Source organism: Chrysemys picta, chromosome 3 (genome assembly GCF_011386835.1).
Source record: "Chrysemys picta bellii isolate R12L10 chromosome 3, ASM1138683v2, whole genome shotgun sequence".
Classification (NCBI taxonomy): Eukaryota; Metazoa; Chordata; order Testudines; family Emydidae; genus Chrysemys; species Chrysemys picta.
The window spans coordinates 6,577,333-6,603,641 of NC_088793.1; the positions used below are offsets into that span (position 1 = coordinate 6,577,333).

The 26,309-nt window shown below is 50.3% G+C and overlaps 1 protein-coding gene and 1 long non-coding RNA gene across 2 annotated transcripts in view; one reads left to right on the forward strand and one right to left on the reverse strand.

The window, feature by feature from the left end:
* The window catches only part of LOC101950004 (nuclear GTPase SLIP-GC), a 113,554-nt gene extending 104,092 nt beyond the window's left edge, over positions 1-9,462 (reverse strand). The window contains exon 1 of the mRNA XM_065587427.1: positions 9,412-9,462. The gene's annotated coding sequence lies outside the window, so the exon portion shown is untranslated. The remainder of the gene's footprint in view (positions 1-9,411) is intronic.
* LOC135982137 (uncharacterized) overlaps positions 1-26,309 on the forward strand; it is a 530,422-nt gene that overhangs the window by 174,495 nt on the left and 329,618 nt on the right. The gene's annotated exons all lie outside the window — the stretch shown is intronic.

The following is a 26,309-nucleotide window of genomic DNA, read 5'->3' on the forward strand; positions in this document are numbered from 1 at the left end:
CAAAATCAGAAAGGCTAAAGCACAAAATGAGTTAAATAGCAAGGAACATAAAAGGGAACAACAAGAGATTCTTTAAATACATTGGGAGCAAGAGAATGACAAAGGGAAGTGTAGGTCCCCTACTTAGCGGGGAAGGAGAGCTACTAACTGATGATATCAAGAAAGCAGAGGTGTTTAATGCCTGTTTTGCTTCAGTCTTCACTAGAAAAGTGAATGGTGACCAGATACTGAACACAATTAATATTAACAAGAGGGAAGGAATACAAGCCAAAATAGGGAAAGAATAGGTTAAAGAATATTTTCCATAAGTTAGATGTATTGAGGTCAGCAGGGGCTGATGAAATTCATCCTAGGGTAATTAAAGAACTACCTGAAGCAATCTCAGATCTATTAACAATTATTTCTGAAAATATATTTCTGAAAACTCCTGGAGGACTGGTGAGGACAAGTGGTGCTGATATTTCAAAAGGGGTCTTTGCTTCTGGATGCCCAACACCTGAGCTGTTTCTGGTAGAGAGGCTGATACACACATGGCTGAGTAGTTCTGTTTCCATCCAACAGAGGGCAGTGGTGAGGACACACACACCTGTTTGTTACAACGAGGTAGTGCCTTGGGCAACTACATACAATACCCCAAAGCAAAAGGGGACCTGAGTCATGCACTGGGACAACCCAGGGGTCTCTCTGAACCCACACCCAGCTCACCCAGTCTCTGGAGCTGTGAAATATTCCCTCAACTCAGCCCCCAGCAACAAACATCATCTTAATCGGTTTCCATGGCAGCAAGCCCTCAAGGATTCTTTTATATACACTTCCGACCTGGAGGCAGGTCTAGGGAGAGCTAAGAGGTGGAGCCAGTCCTGTAACTCCACCCTTTTAGGAAGGCTTAAAAATGGAGCCCCCTGCAGCAAAGCCACCAGTCCTGCCCTGTCCTCCAAGACAGCCTGTCCTGCCAACTGCCTTTCCCTCAGCTACCAAGGCAGTCAGAGGTTGATCTATCAGCCCAGAGCCCATCCATCAGTATCCAGTCAGAGCTAACTAGAATCTCTGCTTTACCACACACCCGTGTGGGGGTTGGTAATTTAAGCAGCTAAGTGAGGAAGATGTTGACTCTCTGTGTCATGACCAGAACGTGGGCAGTCTGACCTAGTGGTCAGAGCAGGTGTCAGCAGTCAGGCCAGGTCAGCTATCAGGAGGTCAGAGTCTGAGACAGGCCAGAGGTGTCAGGAGGCAGGCAGGGTCTGGTTACCAGGAGATTGGTGTTGAGAGCGAGGTTACAGACAATGATCAAATAGCGAAGTCGAGGACGAACCAGGGTCAAAAGCCGGAGTCTAGGGTCTATCACCAGCAGGGTCAGGAGCAGAAACAGGCACTCGGTCTGTGTTGTTGCTCAGACGGCTCCCCTTCATGGCTTCCTGGTTTATATACTGGTATCGGCCAATCAGCGGGCTGTGAGGGGCCGCCACTCCGGTCCTACTGGGAGTTACTTCCTGCTGAACCTGACTTCACAGGGGCCTCCTGTAGCTGCCCAGCCCAGGTCTCCTGTGGAGCTGTCGGTGGTGCAAAGCCCCTATGGTCCTAGGTTCTAGCCCTGCTGGCTCTTACACCTTGCCACACGTGGTGTCTGGGGTGGGATTTGATGCAGTGGACTATCCCAGGCATGAAGTAGATCAGGGTTTTCAAACTGGGGGTTAGGATCCCTCAGGGGTCATGAGGTTATTATATGGGGGGTTGTAAGCTGTCAACTTCCACCCCAAATCCTGCTTTGCCTCCAGCATTTATAATGGTGTGTGATAAAGTTCCTCCTCTATCTTGGTGGGTCCTGCGCTTATTGGCGGATTTGTTCGCCTCAGAGATTCACCCTGTGGGTTGGGGAACAGCCCAGAGACCTTCCTCTCTGGTAGAACCCACAGTCCAGGTCAGTTCCTTCTGCATCTGATCAGGAGTTGGGAGGCTTGGGGGGAACCCGGTCCCGCCCTGTACTCCGGGTTCCAGCCCAGGGCCCCGTGGACTGCAGCTGTCTAGATGCCTCCTGGAACAGCTGTGCGACAGCTACAACTCCCTGGGCTACTTCCCCATGGCCTCCTCCCAACACCTTATTTAGCCTCACCACAGGACCTTCCTCCTGATGTCCTTTAACACTTGTACTCCTCAGTCCTCCAGCAGCATGTCCTCTCACTCACAGCTCCTTACTCACACCTCACTAACTGGGGGGTGAGAGCCTTTTTATACCAGGTGTCCTGATTAGCCTTAATTAATTCTAGTAACTTCCCAATTGGCTACAGGTGTCCTAATTAGCCTGCCTGCCTTAATTAGTTCTAGAAAGTTCCTGAGTGTTTTGGAATAGTCCCTGTTATCTTACCCAGGGAAAAGGGACCTGCTTAACCTGGAGCTAATGTATCTACCTTCGACCACTCTCTTGTAGCCATCTGGCCTGACCCTGTCACAGGTGTTAAATATATCAAAAAGAGTTTTTAATTTATAAGGGGGGGTCACACTCAGAGGCTTGCTATGTGAAAGGGGTCACCAGTAAAAAAGTTTGAGAGCCACTAAGGTACATCAGTCCTGAAAATGGATGATGTGGTGAGGGCGCTGGCACAGGCCACTGTTATATAACAAGAGGCTACCTGAGTCCAGATGGCCCTCAACAGGAATCTGTATGAATACAACAACAAAAAATCAACTTCTGATGAATCAGGTGGCCCAGGACCAAGCCACCCTATGGGAGGGAGTGAGGCAACTGAAAGCCCTGACCACTCTGGGAGGTGGCCATGATGGGATCTGATCCCTAAAGACCAGCAATTATCTGCAGAACGTGATATCAAGGTGTAGCTCCTCATGTCTGAAAGAGCGGCCAATGTGAGACCAGTGGGGCCACATATCCTCACTCCTGTGCTGTGTGGGGAGGCTCAGAAGGCCTACTATGACATGGCAATGCAAGCTGCTAAAGACAATTCCCCGTTGAAAGCTGAGATACTGGCAAGAGCTGGAGTGACGACAGCCATGAGGGCCGAGAGATTCCACGGTGGAAGTAGCAGAAGAGCAAAATGCCAAGATCACAACTGTTTGACCTGATCAATCTAATGTTGAAGTGGCTATGTCCTGTGACGCACAGTACAGAAAAAGACATAGACCTCTTGCTTTTGGACAGCTTCACAAGAGGACTACTGCCAGACCTACAAAGTTGGTCAAAGTTTGGGATGGCCAAAATGACTCTTCCTCTTATGATGACCTGGTCACTCTCATAGACACGCATTGAATGGCCAGAGAGCTTTCTTGAACTACTGGCGAATAGATGCACCAGACCAAGCAGCCACCACGGTAGCGAGTCCTTGACCTTCCATGGTATGTTGAGAGGCTTGCTCAGATTGTATCTGTGTGGGATGTACACTGTCCTGAGCCACCCTTATAGGCAGTGCATGCCTAATCTGGCATGTTTTACAATGTAGATAGTTGCCGCCATGTGGCCTAATAGTTGGAAGCAACTCCCGGCAGATGTTTGTGGACTGTTAACAGTAGTGTTGATCAGATTCACTAGGATGGCAAATCTGTGTGGCCGTAGTGAAGCTTTCACCTCCAATGAGTTTAGGTGAGCGCCAATGAATTCTAGTTCTTGTACTGATGTCACCATTGACTTTTGAATGTTTATTTGGAGTTTTGTAAAGAGTGACATTGTCTTTTGTGTCACTTCGTGGCTTCCTTCCGAGTGGAGGCCTTGAGTAGATAGTCATCTAAATATGTGTATATCATGACCCCTTTCTTGCGGAGTTGGTCCACCACCATGGCTAGAACTTTGGAAAAGACTCAGGGGGCCGTGGAAAGGCCAAAGGGCAGTATCTTGTACTGATAGTGATCTTGTCCCAAAACAAATCAGAGAAACTGCCTGTATGGCAACATGAAAGTATGTGTCTGGCAGGCTGAGGGCCAAAAACCAATCCCCTCACTCCAGTGCTAGGTTGCTAAGGTAACCATCCTGACCTGTTGTGTTTTGACGAATTTGTAAAGACACCCTCGGCACTGATCTTAGTGACAAAAGGGAAAATAGAATGTTTGAAGTAAAATGTTTAAATGTTTTAGGTATTCTGTATGCGGATTCATTTTTCACTCACCTCCTAGAATGTTTGGGACCTTTGTAGAATCTTGTGGAACCTTCTGGACTTTCTGAGAACTACATTTTCCTCGAACCTCCTAGAATGTTGTCAGCCTTGCAGGTATATTTTATTTATATTTGGCATGAATAAATATAGATTTGCAGATCCTACTGTGCAAATTTATTGTCTTATATGACAGGGATAAATCATGCATGCAAATCATGGGTCAAAGTCTTGAAATGGGCTACAAATGCAATAAAAAATAAGGTATTCACAAGTTTAACGATTGGAGGGGGCGCCGAAGATGCTCCTCGCCTGGGGTGACATTTGGTCTAGGGCTGGCCCTGTATGCAGAAGCTAGTGCTGGCCACTGTCAGAGACAAGAGAATAACTAGATGCACCCTGATCTGATCCAGGTTGACAATTCCAGTGTTTCTAAATTAGGTACCTAAATCCATATTAAGGCACCTAAATTAAAGGGCCCTGATTTCCAGAGGTGCAGAGCACCGACAGCTTGCAAGGAACCAGGAAGTTTTCAAGACTATTAAAGTGAACAAACTTGCCCAAGCAGAACTTCAGTCAATGTCATGAAACATCTGTGCACATCAAACAGAAAATAGCCCAGTGAGAGCACCGAACCTAACCACCCGTCCCGGACACACCAGATACAATGCACCACATACAGTAAAGCAGCTCACGCAGCCATTCCCTCTCTGTCAGATAATGAGCAGCTTGTCTTACCCTCACCCTCCTCAAAGTCCTACAGAATCTAGCCACCTTAACCAGTAAAAACACCTGTCACTTACTGAGGAACAAAAGTATTTCTAACTCTGTGTCCTCTGACTGACTCCTGCCTCCTCCTTAATTTCCTGGAACAGCAGAAACGAAACTTAGCCTCCATCAGAGGTTACAGCTTGGAAAAGAGATGACTAAGGGGGGATATGATAGAGGTCTATAAAATCATGATCGATGTAGAAAAAGTAAACAAGGAAGTGTTATTTACTCCTTCTCATAACACAAGAACTAGGGGTCACCCAATGAAATTAATAGCAGCAGGTTTAAAACAAACAAAAGGAAGTATTTCTTCACACAACGCACAGTCAACCTGTTGCTTTAACCTTGTTTACCTTCTTTGGCTAACTGTCAATTCGAGTTTTAGACTTACAACCATCATGTACCTCTCAGTGGTATGATCTGCTTAATCATCACAATTTACCACTTTCTTTTCCCCACTAATTTGATTTTCCCACCAATTTCTAGTGTTACCTGACCTACAGCTGTCAGCTAATGGTGGAGTGACTCTGGCTTACTTAAAATGAAAGCCAGGAACACAAAAGGGAGTCTGGGGACTTCAAAATGGAGTTTCTCTGGTATCACCATCCACCACTATCCCAGTCCTGGGCTCCCCACGCAGCTCTGCTGATGCACCTCAATCCCGACCGGCAACCCCCACCCCCTGCTATCCCTGTCCTGAGATCCCCCCCCCCCCGAAGCTCCTCAATCTTATCCCGCAGCACCCCTTGCTATCCCAGTCCCCTCACCCCCCGCAGAGGGGCCTCGATCCTGAGCCACAGATGAGCGCCATTGACCCTCCATATCACTCAGATCCCCATCGCCTTGTCTCAGGGGCAGCCCAATGGCCCAGAGCCATAGAGACCTATTCACATCACACAGGAGCGCCGGAACCTCTGTCGAAGTTGGGGGGCCACTGATGCTAGAACTGTGGCACTGCCCCCTGCTCCTCCTCTCCCCCACAAGGCCCCGCCCCCGGCCAGGCCGGAAGCTGGAGCCGAGCCATGGTAAGAGCTGCCCAGGGAGCCCCGGACCGTTGTGGTGAGCCCCAGACCCCCCACGTACCCTGTGTGGGGTGCCCCAGGGGGTAGGGGCACAGGCCAAGGGCTGCACTCAGCTACTACACCCATGTTAAAAAGTGGGTGGGCCATGGCCCCCAGGACCCCTCCCTTGGTTCCGGCACCCCTGACATCCCAGCAGGAGGAGAGTTTGCTAAACTGTTCTTTGATCCTCTGGGTTTGGAGATCACAGAGGGCCCTGGGGCCACCGTCACCCCGTCTGGCCCTCTAGCTCTCCCATCAGAAACCACAAGTGCATTAAAACCCAATGGGTTGTCCCAGGCTACAATGGCAGGTGAGGCAGTGGGGCCAATACCTGACTCATCCAAGGTTCTTTGGGGGGAAGGTCCCTCTCTTCTGCAAGCACCTGGCCTCTCTCCATGGAAATCCCTCTTTAAAACTCTGGACAGCCACCCAGCCAGGGCTTAGCAAAGAGCGCTCCTGTCCGGGGATGTCACACTCACGGCGATAGGCTGGGCCACATGGGAAAAGGGCTAGTGGCGGGGAGCGGTTTGTGCTGGTGTCTGAACACCAAACGTGTGTCCTTGCTGGATTGAATCCTGCTGCTGTTGCGACAGGTACTCTGGGAAAACCTAGACTAGCGAAATAGGTCAGAAGTCATTAACCCATCGTTCCCCCAACGCCCAGGCACCACGCTAAGCCACATGCTGGGGCAGCGTGGGCTTCACTTACCAGACCTACTGTTGGTGTCACTAGGCCTAAATGAACCAAAGTTCCTCCATGTTTAACTCTAATCGACCTCAAAAGCCAGGGACAGAAATTGGAATGTGTAACAGCCAGTTCGGTAATAATGAGGCCTGTATGTTTCTGGCTGAAGGGGAGATAATAAATCAAAGGGAAATAGGACCAGATAATGGTTTAGAGAAGTGTTACTAACAAGCTAGACTTATAGCCACCAAAATGATTTAACTGCTCAAATGCATAAACACGCCTTTTGTAGAAGAAGGGACGGGGGAAGAGGGAGGAACTTAGCTGTGACATGTAATTGCTTGCTACTTGCTAAAAGTAAACTATTATAGGAGGAAGGGAGGGAGAAGGGGGAAAGAAGGGGGGAAAGTAAGGGGGGTAAAGGGTGAAGCCTAGCTGCAAAAAGAATAAAAAGGGAAAGCTGCTTGTCTCAGTGTGCTTGATCTGAGACGTGCCTGTCTCCTTGCACCGCTTTGAAATCTCAAATAAACGTTGTTTGCTTCTCCACCCTGGTGTGTTCATTGGCGCAAAGCACACCGGGCAACGAACCCCGCTGTTGCTGTCCTCGGGCCCTCTGTGCCGGCAACACTACTGCCCCCCAACCCAGGCTGCTGCCTTTTCAGCTAAGGGGGAATTTCCCCCTGCTGCAGCCGTGCACGGGATGATCCCATGTCAACATAGTTACAAAGGCTGGAGGGGGCTCTGACATTCTATGCGGCCCAGCCACCTTGATTGGAACCCCTCTGCTCCCATTGAAACGCACGTTCCTCAGCTGCTAATGAAGAAATGCGCTGTAGGGGCCGCGGGCTAGCCCTTCTGAAGGCCTGATTGAAGTGAACGCTTGAAACGATTCCTCCCAGACCCCAGTGCATGTCTGTCCATCTCTCAGCATTGCCACACAAATCTCCACATTGTACCTCTTTACTCAAGAGAGGCTGAGAACTGGGATAGCCGGGGGGCTGCAGGTCAGGAGTGAGGGGCATGGACAGGGCTGTGTGGGGAGCCCAGGGCTGGGACAACAGGGGGGCTGCAGGTCAGGATTGAGGGGCACCAGCATCCTGGCTGGAAACAGCCGGAGGGCCAGGCAGGCTGCGGGGCAGGGAGCCCACCAGGATTGTGGAAGCAGGCGCTGGAGATTAAAAGAAGCCCACTGACGACTCCCAGTTAGTTTTGCTGTGAGCGCTGCTGTTTGCTAGACAGAGGCAGCAGCCGCCCTGCATAATGCCAGATGAGCTCATCTGGGCTGAACAATGAGGCGCCCGTGCGTCTGGAAGGGCTGCTGCGATTTGCCTGCACAGCCCTCCCCAGGTGGGGAAACCTCCACCCTCCCCAGGGCTGGTTCAGCTTTTAAAAGCTCGATGCATTTCTTGGCCCTCCAGCTGCTGCCCAGTTCTCCTCTCTCTCACCTGCCCCTCCCCCATCAGAAATAAATATTTAAAGACATCACAAGGAAAGAACGTTTCCTGCCTCCATCAATAAAGCAGACTCCCCCCCCCCCCCCCCCGCAGCTTTCCAACACTGACAGCACCCCCCGTCCCCTGGCTGCTTCCTCACGTCTTGCTGCTTTGGGGCCTGCTGTTCCCATCTAGTAATGCAGGGGAAGCCACCTGGGAACCCCCGGGCCAGGCCCCTGCAATCCCGTCCCGCCCCAGCTGGCTCTCAGGTGGGGCTGCCCCCAAAGGCGACATCCTCGGGGCATGTTCTGGAACTGGGAGTGACGCTAACTGACCCCACTCGGGGCTAATGGAGTTTTCCACCCAAAGGTGGGTGGGTTGTGTGGACAGGGAGGCAGTGATTTGCAGCCAGATGGGAAGTGGGATCAGAGACCCGCCTGTGCTCTGGGTACAGCCCGCGAGCCTTGAACTCAACGGGCCTGATCCTGATCCCACGTACACTGACTTTACCCCCATGTAAACTCACTTCAGTGGGGCTACTCCTTGTTTACACCAGCTGGAGATCAGAATCAGGCCCAATGCACCTATTGTGGGGTTGAAAAGGAAAGAAAGACAGAGAGAGAGAGAGAGAGAAACCCCCATGCAATCCAGTTATGGCTAGACAGATTAGTAGGAAAGAAAATGTCAAACATACAGAATCCAGCCCCAGAGTAAACACTGGCCCCCACTTTTGAAAGGAAAGAACCAACCAGTGCATTTAGATTTGGACTCACTGCACTTTCTCCCTGCCCGGGTGGATGCACCCACCAGCGGGGCACAGGCAGCCCTGCTCCAAGCACAGATGAGCTCTGGGATGCTGATAAGGAAGGAGCTGGTGCCCAGCTGTTGGGGTGGAGCTGGGCGTCTCTCTTGGAGTGGTCCAGTGGCTCCCACTCCTGGATGCTGCTACAGGCACCGGAGCCTGCACCTCGCCAAGCAGCAAAGCAAAGTGGGCCCTCCCAAGGGGTGAGGGCGAGCCAGCACGTGGGAGTCAGACAGGACGGACAGACAAAGAGGGAGCCTGCAGCTGGACACACCCAGTGACGGGGAGCCACTCTGCATGGGGGGATCGCGGCGCTTTCAGCCCCAGCCTGGGCTTTTAGGAGACACGGAATAGAAAGACGGCAAACGGTGCCAATGGGTTTTGTAAAACCCCCTCGCGCCACTTCCTCCCCATGGGATTGTCCTGCTAACCCAATGCCAGGCACAACCCATCTGGGATCCCAGGGTTCAAACCCACCAAAGCAACAGACCCCCCCGCTGGCCTCCCTCCCTGAGCTCCTCACTGCTTCGCTCCCAGGGGATAATTTGCCTTCCTTTGCTACTTACCCCCAACGCCCAGCGCCTGGGCTGTCGCTCCCAGTGCTACTCACTTATGCTGTTAAAGGCTTCTACCAGGAAGCCCAACATGCCAGGATCTCGCTATGACATCACCCCCAAATCAGCTGATCTGCTGAGCCAATGGCCTTTCCTGATTGGGCAGCCTCTTGTCAGGGGAGCAGGGATTGGCTGAGTAACTCCTGGCAGGCCAGGTACCCAAAGGAGGATGTCACACAAAGAAGCTAGTTTTAACTTGGGCTCTAGGGTGAAAGGGGCTGGGGGAAAGCAAAGCTGACTGGAGAGATCTGGGGCAGCTTTGGAGAATCTGGCCCTGCCCCCTATTAATGGACATTAGAGCGGTGCCCAAATGCACCAGCCAGGATCATGCTCCCTGTGATGGGGTGTCCACACCACACAGGACTGGAAGGGGTTAAGGTGCCCAGGCAGGCCTATTAACGCCATAGGCTACACCTGGAGGAAGAGCCAGGGAGCAGGGAATTGATGGCAAGCAGGTTCAGCTGGGCAGGAATAGGCCAGGCCTAGAAAGTCAGAAAGCTGGCAACAGACAGGGGCTGCTGCTGGGAAAGGGCAGCCCCTCCCTGGGAAGAGGGGACGTGTTTGGAGGCTGCAGAGATGCATAGGCTGCAGTCCCTCCCTGGGAAGAGGGGGATGGGTTTGGAGGCTGCAGAGATGCATAGGCTGCAGTCCCTCCCTGGGAGGAGGAAGGAGTATTTGGAGCTTGTACTCCCAGAGGAAGGGGGGTGGAGGAGAACCAGGAGTGGTAGGAAACAGTCCAGGGAAGGAGCCGTGAGGACTAAGAGAAGAAAGCCAAGAACTGCTGGGCTGAGGATCCCTGGACTGGAACCCGGAGTAGAGGGCAGGCCCAGGTTCCCCTACCAGCCACCGAGGGTGAGGCATAGACCAGTGGGGCAGTGAACAGGAAGACTGCCAGGGTCACTGCAGGAGTGACAGAGAATTGAAGGACTGTACTCCAGCAGGGGGGGAAATCCTGAGTGACCTGACCAGGGGGCTGAGTCACAAAGAGGAGGATGTGGTTCCCGGAACAAGAGAGGAGCTGCAGCCTGAAGAGAACAGACTGTGTGACGGCACGCAACCATGGAAAGGGTGTTGACCTTGGAGCTAATCCACGGAGTGACCAGCAGGAGGTGTCAAACGAACACCCCATGAGTGGCACACCCGGTCACACTCCCATTGTGCCACGTGCTGAACTCGCATCTACAGGGAGACACGGTCCCTGCCCTGGAGAGACTCCAATGTCCAGCTCCTGCTCCCTCTGCAAAGTGGACCTGAGCCACCATTAAACAAAGAGACAGAGGGTGAAAAATCAGCCACGTCTCACTCAATCCGTGACACACCCAACAGCGGGGTCAGATTCTCAGTGGTTTAGTTCCCTTGCCTTCAGGGGAGTGAGGCCTCCAGGGAACGTGACCCATACAAGATGGAAAAGACTAATTCAAACTATCCATATAAATGCTGGGGTCTGAATTAGCTGTTACCACTCAAGAAAGAGATCTTGGAGTCATAGTGGATAGTTCTCTGAAAACATCCACTCAATGTGCAGCGGCAGTCAAAAAAGTGAACAAAATGTTGGGAATCATTAGGAAAAGGATAGATAACAAGATAGAAAATATCATATTGCCTCTATATAAATCCATGGTACACCCAGATCTTGAATACTGCATGCAGATGTGGTCGCCCCACCTCAAAAAAGATCTATTGGAATTGGAAAAGGTTCAGAAAAGGGCAACTAAAATGATTCAGGGTATGGAACAGCTTTCATCTGAGGAGACATTAATAGGACTGGGACTTTTCAGCTTGTAAAAGCGACAACTGCAGGGGATATGATAGAGATCTATAAAATCAGGATTGATGTGGAAAAAGTAAATAAGGAAGTGTTATTTACTCCTTCTCATAACACAAGAACTAGTGGTTATGAAATGAAATGAATAGGCAGCGGGTTGAAAACAAACAAAAGGAAGTATTTTTTCACACAATGCACAGTCAACCTGTGAAACTCTTTGCCAGAGGATGTTGTGAAGTCCAAGACTAGAACAGGGTTCAAAAAAGAACTAGATATATTCATGGAGGATAGGTCCATCAATGGCTATTAGCCAGGATGGACAGGGATGGTGTCCCTAGCCTCTGTTTGCCAGAAGCTGGGAATGAGTGACAGGGAGAGGATCACTTGATGATTACTTGTTCTGTTCATTTCCTCTGGGACACTTGGCATTGGCCACTGTCGCAAGACAGGATACTGGACTAGTTGGACCTTTGATCTGACCCAGTCTGGCCATTCTTATGTCCAGGCTAGTTTTAAAAGTCTGAAATAACGAGACTTCCCCGCTATCCTATAGCCCCCACCGCATCTCCCCAGGCATTTTTCCTGCTGCTCAGGGTAAATCGTCCTTTTCTGAATTTCACCCCAGTCCTCCTAGTTATACCCTCCATGCTCCATCCTAAATCATTATTGTTGTTTGTATTCCTGCAGCACTAGGAGCCTGCCCCACTGCGCTAGGTGCTGTACAAACACAGAACAAAAAGACGGTTATTCCCCACAGCGTTTATCATCTCAGTATAAGGCAAGAGACCACAGACAGATGGAGACGGGCAGCTGGGGAGTACAGGGAAATGATCAGACAATACTGGTCAGCGTGGCAGGCCGTGGTTTCAGTGCACCAGCAGCCTGGCGGTTCTCACTTGTTTTCTGCAGGCATCGTGGCACGGGAGAGTTCTGAGGGTGGATAATGAGTTCGTTTTGCAGGCGTTTATGGGGAGCTCCTCCCAAGAGGGAGGGGCCTCACGTATTTAGAACCCCTTAGGTAGATCTCCTGAGTCCCTACCCAGTGCACTACCCACAGGCATGTCCTTCTCCTAGACCAATGGTGGGCAACCTGTGGCCCATCAGGGTAACCCGCTGGCAGGCCGCGAGACAGTGTTGGCATTGACCATCCGCAGGCACAGCCACCCGCAGCTTCCAGTGGCTGCAGTTCTGCATTCCCGGCCAATGGGAGCCGCGGGAAGCAGCGCAGGCCGCAGGGATGTGCTGGCCGCCACTTCCCGCAGCTCCCATTGGCCAGGAATGGTGAACCACGGCCACTGGGCGCTGCGGGCGGCCGTGCCTGTGAACGGTCAATGTAAAATTGTCTCGCAACCCACCACTGGATTACCCTGACGAGCTGTGTGCGGCCCGCGGGCTGCAGGTTGCCCACCACAGTCCTAGACTGATACCAGACACCTCTGTGTTCTTGGGGAACCAGGGTGCAGTATCCAGCCTGACTCATGAAAGACACCCCCCGCCTCCCCCACCCATCCTCTGCATAAACCAAAACCCATCAGATGACAAAACTTGCAGAGAGCAGTGAAGGGCGCTGGGAGAAACACCTAGACCCCTCCTGACAAGGGTGACAAGATGAAGACATCTCCATTGCATACAGAATGGAGAGCAGAGACAACTCCCCTAGCCTCATCTGCATGGAAGATGGGACAGGAAGACATCTCAGTTTACATACAGAATGGAGAACAGAGAACCACACTGAATTCTGGGAGCAGAAAAAGCAGGGAAGCACTGCATCATGGGAATCCCTACTCACCCTCCAGTCAGGGTTCTGATGCTTAGATCCAAACTATGCATCAGTTCCACTGGAACTCCATCTTCTCTTGACTGATCGTGCTGGGGGCTCTGCCTGTCTCCAGCATTCAGGACCCTCAGCTACCACCATCATCTGGGAACCCCGACCAGTTCAAGCCTCATAGAGTGGGTGAGATCCCCCCTCTTTCTCTCTCTCGGTTTTCCTTTCTAATTTAGGTATTAACCTTTAATCATGTATGTTATGTTGGTTTAGCCCTCCTTGTGTAGTTATCACTATTATTCAATAAATAACTTTTATGGTTAAGTTGGTTGCTTCCCTCTCTCTTGCTGAACTTTACTCTTTTGTGTTTTTAGCTTCCCTCATTCACTCTACAGCAACGCTTCTTTACCTAAGCTAAAGATCCCTGTGTGACGTTGTGCAGTCTATATGGTTTTATAAAAACATGATAATAAGTGAATATAATGTAACTGGGATAGTTTTATAATGATTTGATAATAAGTGAATATAATCTAACTGGGATATGCTTCGTGCAAAAGGTCTCTTGTAAGGTATCATTACAAAGCTCATAATATACTGAGTGTGATCATCCTATTTGTAGAAATGTACCACTCTTGTATCTAAAACTAGAAATATAAAACATAACTCTGAGGGCCTATTGTAATTATGTAAAGTATGGGCCATTAATGATGGTTTGGAATCTTGACTCCCATTAAGAAGGACCATTGTCTGCAAATGGCTGTGTTTACCTGTTAGTCTTCCTGTATATGTGTGTGCTGGCAAGCGGGCAATGAAGTCTTGCAGTGACATGTGATCATGTCACCTGAACTGGAATCCATCTTTAACCTGGTGCTTTTCCAGTGAGGGGGGGTGGAAACCCAGAGGGACAAAGGGTTCCCGCCTTATGCAAAAGATATATAAAGGGGTGGAAGAGAAGAGAGGGGAGAGGAGCCATCATGAAGAATCCCCTAGCTATCACCTGAGCTCCAACAAGAGCTGTACCAGGGGAAAGAATTGTGCCCAGGCCTGGAAGAAGTCCAGTCTGAGAAAAAGCTTACTGAAGCATCTCCGAGGGTGAGATTATCTGTATTCAGTTTGATTAGACATAGATTTGCACATTTTATTTTATTTTGCTTGGTGACTTACTTTGTTCTGTCTGTTACTACTTGGAACCACTTAAATCCTATTTTCTGTTTTTAATAAAATCACTTTTTATTTAGTAATTTACTCAGAATATGTATTAATACCTGGGGGAGCAAACAACTGTGCATCTCTCTCTATCAGTGTTATAGAGGGCGAACAATTTATGAGTTTGCCCGGCATAAGCCTTATGCAGGGTAAAACGGATTTATCTGGGTTTAGACCCCATTGGGAGTTGGGCATCTGAGTGCTAAAGACAAGCACACTTCTGTGAGCTGTTTTCAAGTAAACTTGCAGCTCTGGGACAAGTGATTCAGACCCTGGGTCTGTGTTGGAGCAGACGGGAGTGTCTGGCTCAGCAAGACAGGGTGCTGGAGTCCTGAGCTGGCAGGGAAAACAGGAGCAGGGGTAGTCTTGGTATATTAGGTGGCCGCTCCGAAGGGGGTTTCTATGATCCAACCCATCACACCCTGCAACACCCAAAATACTGTGGGGTTTGCTCATCGAGTAGGTTACTGCCAGTGCAATTGTGTTGTGAGATTGGGGATAGGGACGTGCTGAATCTGGGACACATAAGGGTAACAGCTTGAAAGTGCTGCTTGACCCAGTCCATGGAGCCCAGGGGCATATAAGGGGGGACAGCTTGAAAGTGCTGCTTCCTCCAGCCCAGTGAGTCCAGAGACATATAAGGGGTCAGCTTGACAGTGCTGATTGACCCGTCCGCTCAGACTTGCTTTGTTAATGTATGTGTGGGTGTGGGTGTGTTCATCCGGTTCTGGGGCTGGAGAAACCCAGCCCTGGGGAACCTAGGTCCTGCAGGATAGCTCCATTGGGAGGGGACTTGCAGAAGGGAGAAGTAGAGCTCCATATAAAAACACAATGACACAAACAGTACACTGATAGAATTACAGAATCCCCTTCCCCAGAAGAGTAACCCGAATAAATGAGCATACCCCAAAGTAATGGGCACATCTGGTAACAAGACCCAATCCACCCAGTCCTAACTGCAATCCATTCATAGTCAGCCATGTCAAGCAATGATCCCCAGCCCTACATCTCCAGGGGACTGTGTATGGACATGCACTGCTGACCTCTGTTGCACAAAGCACATCAGACCAGATTAAGTATCTATTAGATTTTATTGTTTTCCTCTGAATAGCGGAGGAGCTGCTCCTTTCCCTCCTCAAGGGCTGCATTTCTGGAGCTCAGGGTCATGGGCCCCATTTCCAACTGTCACAGGTAAGTGGGTGGCTAACGAGTGTGATGCCGCCTTTGTATCCATCCATGGAGCATTATGAATGGATCTGCAGAGCAGTGGGTTCGAGAGGAACTTGATTAATGGCAGGAAAATGCCAAACAGTCTAAAACCAATAAAACTGATAAACCCTGGGATGAAATGTAGCAAAAGCCATTCCTATCCGCTCCGGGTTTCTGTCGGGATATTCAGAGGACGAGAAAATGTAAGTGGGTGATTTAAATTATCTGCAGTTAATTTAACTCCATAGTTAATCCATGGACCACAAATCTTCAATTACAGGAACAAACTCTTCCACTCAAGAGAGAAAGGCGAATGACGCGGGTGGAACTGAGACTGGATTGATTATAGCCTGATCAGGCGTATGTGTGACTTGGGTTTGAGGGCAACGGTCCTGAGGTTCGTTCTCATCATAAAAAATACCAGGCAGTTCGGCAAGATGATCTGTCCCCTGCGCAGGTCTAGAGTCGCCAAGGGTGTTGCAGAGCAGAGCAGAGCGGGATGCAGCAGCAGAGCTCAGCGGAGAGGGGCAGAGCAGAGGGCAGTTGCACGTCAGAACTGAGAATTGTGTGTTCAAGTCCATCACCCTCCAGGTGCATTGTTTGGACTGGACTAGCAGGGGTGTGGCAGGCCACGGAGGATGGGTGATGCCTTGACACAGAGCTCTGTTGATGGTGCCCGCTGGATGCTAGGGAGATGGTGGAATTTGTGGGCCCCTTCTGTTAGTGGGCATGCTGGCAGGGTGGGATTCAATAGTATGGAAAACAGAAGTAGTATAAGGACCCTACCGTCAATCAAACCGTAACACCTCCCCTTGGCCCCTTAAACCCCATCCCTTGACCCCTTAAGCCGCGACCACCTGTCACCTGAAGTCCCACCCATGGGGGAGTATTACTTCTGAGTTCATGGCGGACAGATGACCGGAAGCAAAGTGTGTCATGTGACCCCTCTAAGAACTCCTCCCACTTCCCTCTACCAATCAGGAGGGGTTTCAGCCACATAGGACTGTCCCGAGAGCAGATTTGACCAATCGGGGGTGTCCCGGGGCAGGGTGACCCATCCGGAAGTGGATAATGTGACCTCTCTAAGAAGTCCTCCCATCGCCCTCTACCAATCGTGATGGGTTTCGGTCGCATAGGACCGCCCCGAGAGCAGATTTGACCAATCGGGGGTGTTCCAGGACGGGGTGACCCGCCCAGAAGAGGGTCGTGTGACCCCTTTAAAAACTCCTCCCAGCGCCCTCCGCCAATCAGAGTGCAGCACCGTCACCCCATAAGTCCCAGTGCCGGGGCAGAAGAGGCCATCTTTTACCAAGAACGCGTGCTTTAGAAATCGTGGAAACATGGACTCCTTCACCACCCTCGTGAGAGCTTCGGACTTTGTTTTAGCCCCGAGGCCCTTTGACCATCCGTGGAGAAAGCGCTACATCAGCGACAGTTCCGAGGAGGAGGAGGGAGCGACCGAGGGGAGCCCTTTGGCCCAGCCGTTGATGGATACGCCGGAACCTGAAACCGAACTGCTTGTGAGACACCCCGATGAGCGTGGTGGCCTCTTGTCGTCCACCCCCATGGAGGAGGAAGGGGAACACAGCTCCGGGGAGTCACCGGAGGACAAGGTGAATGGAAAAGACGTCGCTCAGGTAAATGAATGATTAAGAAGTGACAGTTGATGATGGGGTGTAATGGGGTTAGGAACCAGCAGGTTGTGTAATTCTAAAAACAAGCAGTGGGATGCTTACTTTCTTTTCTGAAAATCTCTCAACAGCTCGACGATGCCTTTCTAGAGGCCTTTGAGAACTTACACATCGGTAGCCCCGTGGGAGTAAATAGACATAAGCAAAAACAGCTGATGCATGATATGAGACACAGATATCAAGACGAACATCTGGAAAAGGACAAAATGGAAGAATGAACCAGCTCAGACTTCCTTATGGAGTCCATTTTTACAGGCGGCTGTAAAAGGTCGTGTTAAACCAGGCGATTAATAAAACGTATTTATTTAAATGTGTCAATGTGAATGTGTCCCCTTTCAATATTTGTGTTAGTAAAAGACGGTACCAGTAAAAGTCATGTCTAGGCAGCTCTGTTAAAGAAAATCTATTACACCCCCAGGGAAGTTGGGAGCTTGAGCGCTATTTCTGAGATGGCCGCTACTAAATCGTCAGAGGCCGAACATAGTCTAGCCCTCCTTTGCTGCGGGGACGATTTGCTAAGTCATTTTAAAAGGACCAGGTTTCTCTTTACACAGCTAGACATGTTTTCGGTCAGCAACCCCAGCTGTTACAAAGGGGCCTGCCAATAGTTCATCTCTTTTTATACCCGGCTGTTGTTCTTTTCAAAGAATAAAACACCAGCCAGTCTGGAGGGAAAACACCAGTTCTTAGTCTATAAGCTTCTGGTGTGGAAGCATTTAAATCCACCACCAGGTAGCCATAAGGTCTTTTGGTAGCATCCTCAAAAGCTTCTAGAAACAATTCAGCTTTGCAGGGGTACATTTGCCAAGTGAGCGTAGCGATTTGTAATTTATCCCTGGGGTTTTTGCGTTTAGGTTAATCGTGTGACTCTTTTCCCCCTGACAAAATACGTTTTGAACTATAAACATAATGCTCAGGTTTCTGTGATGCACATACTTGGTAAAAGCTTTCTCGATTTCACAAGCAGAGTTCATCGGATCGTCTGTGATAATCATATTTACTTGATTGTTAGGAAACAAACGGTCATCGTCAAAAGCATCAGGCAGCCCCTCCACAAAATTGATAAAGGGATATTTACAGAGCAGTTCTTTATACAGAGGTTGCCAACGACTGTAACACCACACAATATTCTCAAGCATAACAGACAGTGGTTGTTTGGCATTATCCAACACATTTTTTATAAAGTAACTTTTCCCGCAGTTGCTAGGCCCTGCGAGAATTGCAGAAAAGGGGTGTTTCCACCTCGTATCCATTTTTAAAAGCCGAAGGGCAGAGTTTTAAACCCTTCTTCTAGGACCCTCTTGTTGTAAATGACTTTCAAGTGAGTTTAGGACCCTGCAGTGGTGAGCAGCAGCTGGGCGGGGGGTTGGGAATCCCAGTGGGGCCTGATTCTGGCAGTTAGGTGCCTAAACCATCAGTTAGGCACTTAAGCCCTTTGGTGAATCTGGCCCCCAGAGGTACCCTGAGTGATCAGTTCTAGGCACATCTTTTCCTTCAGTAACTGTCTAACGATGAAGTACGCATCGTAACCTTTGGAATTGTGAGCTAGGAACGTGTAGTCCCAGAACTCTTTGCCAATAAAGGTCTCAACAAACATAGAAAGACACTCGTCGCCCTAAAATTCCCAGGATTTTCCCGGCTTTAGGGACATAACAAAAATGTAATTGGGCATGTGCAAACCAGTCTCCTGCGTGCATTCAAAATCATAAAAAAAGGTACTTTTCTGATGATTCGGGCTTTCTAAGGCTGTCCATAAAACACAGGTGACTCTACATCACCAGCGATCAAACCCTGACACTGCTTACAGCGCCTCCCTTTACACCTGTGCCGCTTGTCCACATAAGACTGACACTTATCACACAAAGCTTTAGACAGGCATTCAACTTGTTTTTTTGATGCACAGTCGACGTGTCCGTCTAAACACTCTTTGGCTCAACAACAGTCTACAGCTAGGACACCTCAGCTGCACGCCCATGCTGTCCAAGCACGTTACGCTCAAACAGAGGCGGCAACGATACCTGCAAGAGTGGTCGTGACTGTACGCCATGTGGGAAAACTCACGATAATTTTTCACACCAAACAACTTTTTCACATCCAGAACCCCATAGTAATGCTCATCGTGCAACGGGATGAAAAAAGTCTTGGGGTACACTGGGCCCCCCGTTTTAAAAAAGCCCCATCCACCTTTTGCCGCATACAGCACCACCCGTATATTGACTCCTAAATGCTGTTCAAACGTTGCTACGTCACTGAGCAGAACCTTTTTTTGATCTGACCACCCCAGTTTCTCCTGCAACTTTCTCGCCCCCGCTAACAATTCCGTGTCCGTAGGTTTACGGTCGGACATAACGGCCAAGAGCCCAGCCGCAAAACACAGATTGGTACCGGTGTAAATCAGGTCTACTAAGCATTGTCTCTTTTTATGGAGGATTTGACTACCGCGGATAGAATTTAAAACTCTACGAGCCCCCCCATCCATTTTTTACAACTGTCACAACGAGGCGCAACGTCCCATCGAGATGAAACTCTCTATTGCTTTATAGCAGCTTTGAGGCCTGAGTTAAGAAATCCTCAGCAGAATTTATTCCCTCAGGATTGACAAAACGAAATTCCTCACAATACACCGACCCCCCAAATCTAGGTAATTCACGTTGCCAACGTCTCACTCTCTCCATATACACCTCTGCATTTTCAGGGCTACTTGGGGGTTCCTCTACGGGACCGTCAGTAGCATCTTCTACATCAGATGCTATTTGAGAGTCAGACTCCGAGGGACCTCCGTGAGGGTCATCAGGAGGAGACGGGGACCTTCTAGAGAGCCTTCTGGGGAATTTTCTAAACCAGACTCTGCGTGAGAGTCGGGTTCCACCTCCCCATTTTCAGACAAGCCAGTTTGAGAGCCTCCAGTAGGGGGCATCTCTTTTTGCTTTTTTCCCCTCATTATCTCTTTAGCCTTTTAAAAAATTTCGACTGAGACCCTGGCCTGGAACTTTTTGGCGCCATTTGTTTGTCCACCAAGAGCTGTCCCCCCTTTTGTTTACACCTGAGCTGACGTGTACCCTTGAGGGTGCCCTTTTTACCCCGGCCCCTTTCCACGGCTAGTCACGCCTGCTCAGAGCCACCTTTTGGAAAAATTGAAGCATTTTTCAAAAAGTCACCAGCCAGAGCTTTTGCATTTTTGACGTGGTTTCCAGCTCTCCTTTCTTTTAGACCCCTGAGGATATAGCAACCACCAGTATTCTGAACAAAGCCTCATATTTTCCCCAAATCTTCATCAGTTTTCTGAATGAAGCATCATACTTTTCCCAAATACTAGAATATGGGGGAGCTGTGACGAGCTTATGGTGTTGGGAGAATGGTTTGTCAGTCCTTGGTTTTTTATTCACAACCCCTAGAGCGCGTGCTCCGGGTTTGTGAATGTGTGTGTTTTTGCTCAGTTTTCTCAGGGCTTGGTGTGGTGGTGGCCGCTGAGGAACTGGAGTTGTGTTTGCGTGGTTGGTCTTTACCAGAGTCTTTTGTTTTGTCCTTGAGTTTGACGTATATGAGGTTTGGACTGCCCTGATGCTTCATCTGCACCCTTGTGCTCAGGGCCGGCGCAACCCATTAGGTGACCTAGGTGGTCGCCTAGGGCGCTACAATTTGGGGGCGGCGACCGCGGCGGTATTTCAGCGGCAGGACCTTCTGCCGCCTCTGTGGGGGGGGGGCATTTCGGGGCGGAACCTTCTGCCGTCTAGGGCGGCAGAAAAGCTGGCGGCGCTCCTGCTTGTGCTGTTTTGTGTTAGCGTTGTTAAAGGTCTCAAAGCAGATTCCTGGTTCTTTGGTGGTTCTGGTGGAGGGGTCCCTGTAGCTTCGACTACAGCATTGTCAGGAAAGCTGCCCGTGCCTATGAGGGGGGAGAAAAGACATTTTACGAAACTGAACTTTACCATCTTTCTCACCCACACCTATGGATTTACTTAAAATACAAAACCTCATGAAACAACCAAACAAATAAGCAAAATATATTTACTGGGCTTCGTCCATCCATCAGTCATTGATCCTGGTGAATTTTCCTTTTCAGCTGTCTCTTTCCTTTTTCTTTTGAGCTTGTTTACCCACTCATGTTTTGACCGTACTGAGAAGCAAACAACATTATAAAACACATGAAACTGTCTTGTAAACTTAAAACAATAAAATATTCGTTAGGGTGTTTTTCTATTTGAAAAGTCACAGCTTTAAAACAAAATAATCCATTTCAGGCTGTACAACAAACACAGGTTTTGAGTTTATTTCTACCGCTTTAAAAAACAAACCCACAAACATTTTTTAAAGACATCTCATTTTGCAAAATAAAAACCAAACTGCTTTTAAAATCCATTGAAAATACTTTTCAATAAAACCACATGCATTTAAAAGGCACATGGTTGTTCTGTCCACCACCACCCCGCCCCCACCCCTGCCATGTGTGTTTGGGCCTTCAGGTTAAAGAACAAGCAAACATGTTAAGTTAGGATTACCCCCAAATCCCTATACAACCTGTGCAATACCTGAAGGGTTTTTTTTTGTTTAATTTAACAGTATTAAGCACATCTATAGTTAAAATGGTTTTTACCTTGGCCTGGTGGTGAAATGCAGCTTAAAGTTCCTGGTTCCATGCTAAACAGATCACACTGCAATAAAGCCAGGCACCATTATTTACTAAGACAGCATGGCCAAAGAATGGCATTATAGAATATCTATTTTCAGAGTTGAAAACAGGGCGCATACCTCCTCTTGCAGTCCAGCAGCAATTCAAGAGCGTTTCTGTTGGAAGAGACAGGCTCCAAGCTCCCTGAGGTTTTTATACCATCCTAACTCTTTGTTTCAAAATAGTCAGCAGGTTGATGGGCTCACCCCTCCCCAGCATTCCCTTTTGTGGGCTGGGCTGGGGGAATAAGTTGTCTGCACAACTGGGCTGCTTTTCTTTTCTTTTCTTTTCTTTTAGTTCAAATACATTTTTCTGTAGGGCCTCTTACAGTGCCCATTCCAAGTGGGGGCCCTTTGCAGATCTCAGTGAATGTCTTGGGGCTTGTTTTTTATCAAGGTCCCCCCTGGCGCTAAATGTTCTTGGGTTAGGCACAGACATTGCATAGCATAACCTATGGCAATAACAGTGTTTAATAGGATTTCCAAACACAGCTCAGCACACAGGCCCCGGATCTTGCAGTTTATAGCCACTGAAGTCCAAGTCACACAGTCATGGTGCCGTTGGGCTGGCGCATCTATGACACAGCCCTCACAATCTTCAAAAAGCTTTTCCCTAAGGCAGTGATTAAGGACAGCATAAACAGCAACGCGTACAATAGTCCGCAGGACTTTTTTTATGCTCACGACGTGGCACTGGCTCAGTTAGTTCCATGCCAAGCCTCCTCCTAAACTCCTCATAGCCATCATCCTCGGAGTCCTCTTCAACGATTTGTATCGGCGTTGAGCAAAACCAAGGTGGGCCCAGTTCATCTTCGCTGCTTGATGCAACGCTGTCCAGGGCCTCCTGCTCCTCTAGAAAGGCATCGTCGAGCTGTCGAGAGATTTTCAGAAAAGAAACAGTGTAAATTCCCACTGCTTGTTTTTAAATTTACACAACCCCCCCGCCCCCCGGTTCCTAACCCCATTACACCCCATCATCAACGATCACTTCTTAATAATTCATTTACCTGAGCGACGTCTTTTCCATTCACCTTGTCCTCCAGTGACTCCCCTGAGCTGTGTTCGCCTTCCTCCTCCATGGGGGTGGACGACAAGAGGCCACCACACTCATCGGGGTGTCTCGCAAGCAGTTGGGTTTCGGGTTCCAGTGTATCCATCAACGGCTGGGCCAAAGGGCCCTCCTCGGTCGCTCACTCCTCCTCCTTGGAACTGTCGCTGATGTAGCGCTTTCTCTGCGGATGGTCAAAGGCCCTCGGGGCTAAAACAAAGTCCGAAGTTCTCACGGGGGTGGTGAAGGAGTCCATGTTTCCACGATTTCTAAAGCACGCGTTCCTGGTAAAAGATGGCCTCTTCTGCCCCAGCACTGGGACTTGTGGGGTGATGGTGCTGCACTCTGATTGGCAGAGGGCACTGGGAGGAGTTTTTAGAGGGGTCACATGACCCTCTTCTGGGCGGGTCACCCCATCCTAGAACACCCCCGATTGGTCAAATCTGCTCTCGGGGCGGTCCTATGCGACTGAAACCCATCGCGATTGGTAGAGGGTGGTGGGAGGAGTTCTTAGAGAGGTCACATTATCCACTTCCAGACGGGTCACCCCACTCTGGAACATCCCCGATTGGTCAAATCTGCTCTCGGAGCAGTCCTATGCAACCAAAACCCATCGTGATTGGTAGAGGGCGGTGGGAGGAGTTCTTAGAGGGGTCACATGAACCCTTTCCGGATGGGTCACCCGGCCCTGGAACTCCCCCATATTGGTCAAATCTCCTCTCGGGGCAGGCCTATGCGGGCGAAAGCCATCCTGATTGGTAGAGGGCGGTGGGAGGACTTCTTAGAGGGGTCACATGAACCCTTTCCGGATGGGTCACCCCGCCCTGGAACTCCCCCATATTGGTCAAATCTCCTCTCGGGGCAGGCCTATGCGGGCGAAAGCCATCCTGATTGGTAGAGGGCGGTGGGAGTTGTTCTTAGAGGGGTCACATGAACCCTTTCCGGATGGGTCACCCTGCCCTGGAACTCCCCCATATTGGTCAAATCTCCTCTCGGGGCAGGCCTATGCGGGCGAAACCCATCCTGATTGTTAGAGGGCAGTGGGAGGAGTTCTTATAGAGGTCACATGACAGACTTTGCTTCTGGTCATGTGTCCGCCTTGACCCCGGAAGTAATACACTCATGGGTGGGACTTCCGGTGACAGGTGGTCGGGGCTTAAGGGGTCAAGGGGCAGGATTGATGGTAGGGCTTTATACTACTACAACACACCCTTGGAGGCCCTTGCCTTCCAAAAGGGTGGCTTTGTAAATTTAGTATCAGGTCTTCTTGAACGAGAGTCCTTGGACATTTGGGACTTCACTGTGTTTTGAAGTCTGGCGAAGGTTTTCTTGAGACACATTAAGATCCGTTTGAGAACTGGATCTTTGCTCCTTGAAGGGGATGGTGTCCTAGCTCTGGAGGCCTTTGCTGGCTTTGGAGGAGAACTGTCAGGACTCCCAGTTGCTTTCTCCCCGGCTTGCGAAAGCCCTGTTGTACTCGTAGCAATGGACACCATCTTTGGTTGCTTGGTGGGAGCCATTTTCCCCATTCCATCCTGCGTCTTGCTCCCGTCTGCTGGAAGGAGCCACACCACTGGCATCTTGTTGAGGTTGGATGATGCTGTAGAGTCTCCTGGAGTCCATTGCTGTGGAATTCTGGGCAAGTCAGCACCTGCAGAGCCAGCTGGTCTCTTCCGTCGAACCTTATCGCACTTCTTGCAAACTCTGATTGGTGGCTGGTCCCTGGAGAGCTTTGAATTCACAGTTCCATCGAACCCGTGTGGAGCCGTGATGTCTCGAAGACCATGCAGCTCAGCAGATAGTTGGTCTGGCGTTTCTTGCCCTTTCGATGCTGCTGCCCCAGGATGCGGAGTCACGATGCCCCCGCACGTAGGGTGAGAGAGCTGGCCTCTCTCCTCTGGGGAAGGAGACATGAACCTCCTCAGGGAATCCTGGATCCTCATGGGCAGTTCCGATCTTTGCTGCACTTGCATCTTTGTAATGTGGACCTCCAGCTGCTTTTTAACGTCCCTCCCAAGGAAGAGCAGCTCCTCAAGGATGGGAACCACCTCAACCTCGGGCTTTGCCTTCAGGGAAGACAGCTTGGGAACCGGGGGTAGAAAAGCCCGCCGGGATTTCCACAGGGCATCCGGCAAACCCCACTCCTGCTGCAGCTTCTTCCGCTGCGTGTGCCAGTCCAACTTCTCCCTGACCTCATTGAGCAGGAAATCGGTCTCCATCTCACTGAACTCCACCCCAGCTCCCCTGGCTGGGACGGCGTGAGGCAGCTTTGCCGGTGGCTCTGGGTCCAGGGTGAGCAGCCCCCGCTGCATGACGAGATGGTCACGCCTTATTTGGAGTTGGATGGGGTGGGCAGGCTGTTGTCCCATCGTTGGCAATTCCGCTGTGCTGGGCTTGCCTGGCTCCCTAGGGGGGCGGAGTGGCCCAGGCAGGGCAGTCTCTCTCACGAGGGGAGCATTTCTGTGAGACTCTCTCACCATCTTAGGAAACGCCTGCATTTGGATCTCCGAGCATTTCTGAGCCAAGTGATCCTGCAGCTTGACCACTGCCGTGGGCACAAGCGTGGCCAGGATGACATCAGGGGATGCCATGATCCTGTGGGCCTTTTGAGGCAGGGATCCCAAGGGGCAGGAACCACATGGTTCCTGGATCTCCTGGGCACGCTGAGGGCTGATGTCGGATCTCAGGGGTTTTGTTTGTGGAGCCGGAGGCAGAAGAGCCATGTGGGGTTTCTGGGGGGTGATCTGCTCTCGCCGGTCTCGTCTGCTGTGGGCAGGAGGCCTGGGGAGAGGCTGGGCTTGGATGGGATGAGTGGATCCTTCCCAGCCCGCGACAGGCATGATCTCCCTTGTGCGGCAGAGAGGCTCTGACCGAGTCACGGAGGCTTCTCCCAGGGAAAAGGAGCTGTGACTCCAGAGGGAAGAGGGGATGGATTCCATAGATGAGAACTGGCTGGCCGCAGATGTCATCACACTCGGCCTGTGGGAGAGAGCAGACAGGGACAGATGGGACATGGCCCTGCTGAGCAAAGGCGGGGCTTGGGCACAGCCTTCCAACTGTAGTGCAATGGGGCAGTGCCTAGGCATGCATGGCACACCACACTCTGACACAAGGACATCAACTGGCTGACGAAGGACTGAGAGGGGGAGCTGGCACTCATTTGATCTATAACGATAACCCCTTCGTCACACGCACATGTGCAGCACCTAGCACAATGGGGCCTTGAGCATGACTGGGGACCTAGTGCTATTTTAATAGAAAGATTAGCTAACAAAAATTGGTTTGGGTGAGGAAGATGTGAGCGTGTGTGTAACCCTTGCCAGAGCATGTTGTGAAGGCCAAGACCATAAATAGGGGTCAAAAAAGAACTTTACAGCAGATTCCAGGCCAGGGACCCTCAACCCAGCAGTTCTGGGCTTTCCTCTCCCAGCCTTCCCTGCTACTTCCCTGGACTGCTTCCTGCCACTCCTGGCTCCCCTCCTTGCTCTGGGTGCACCA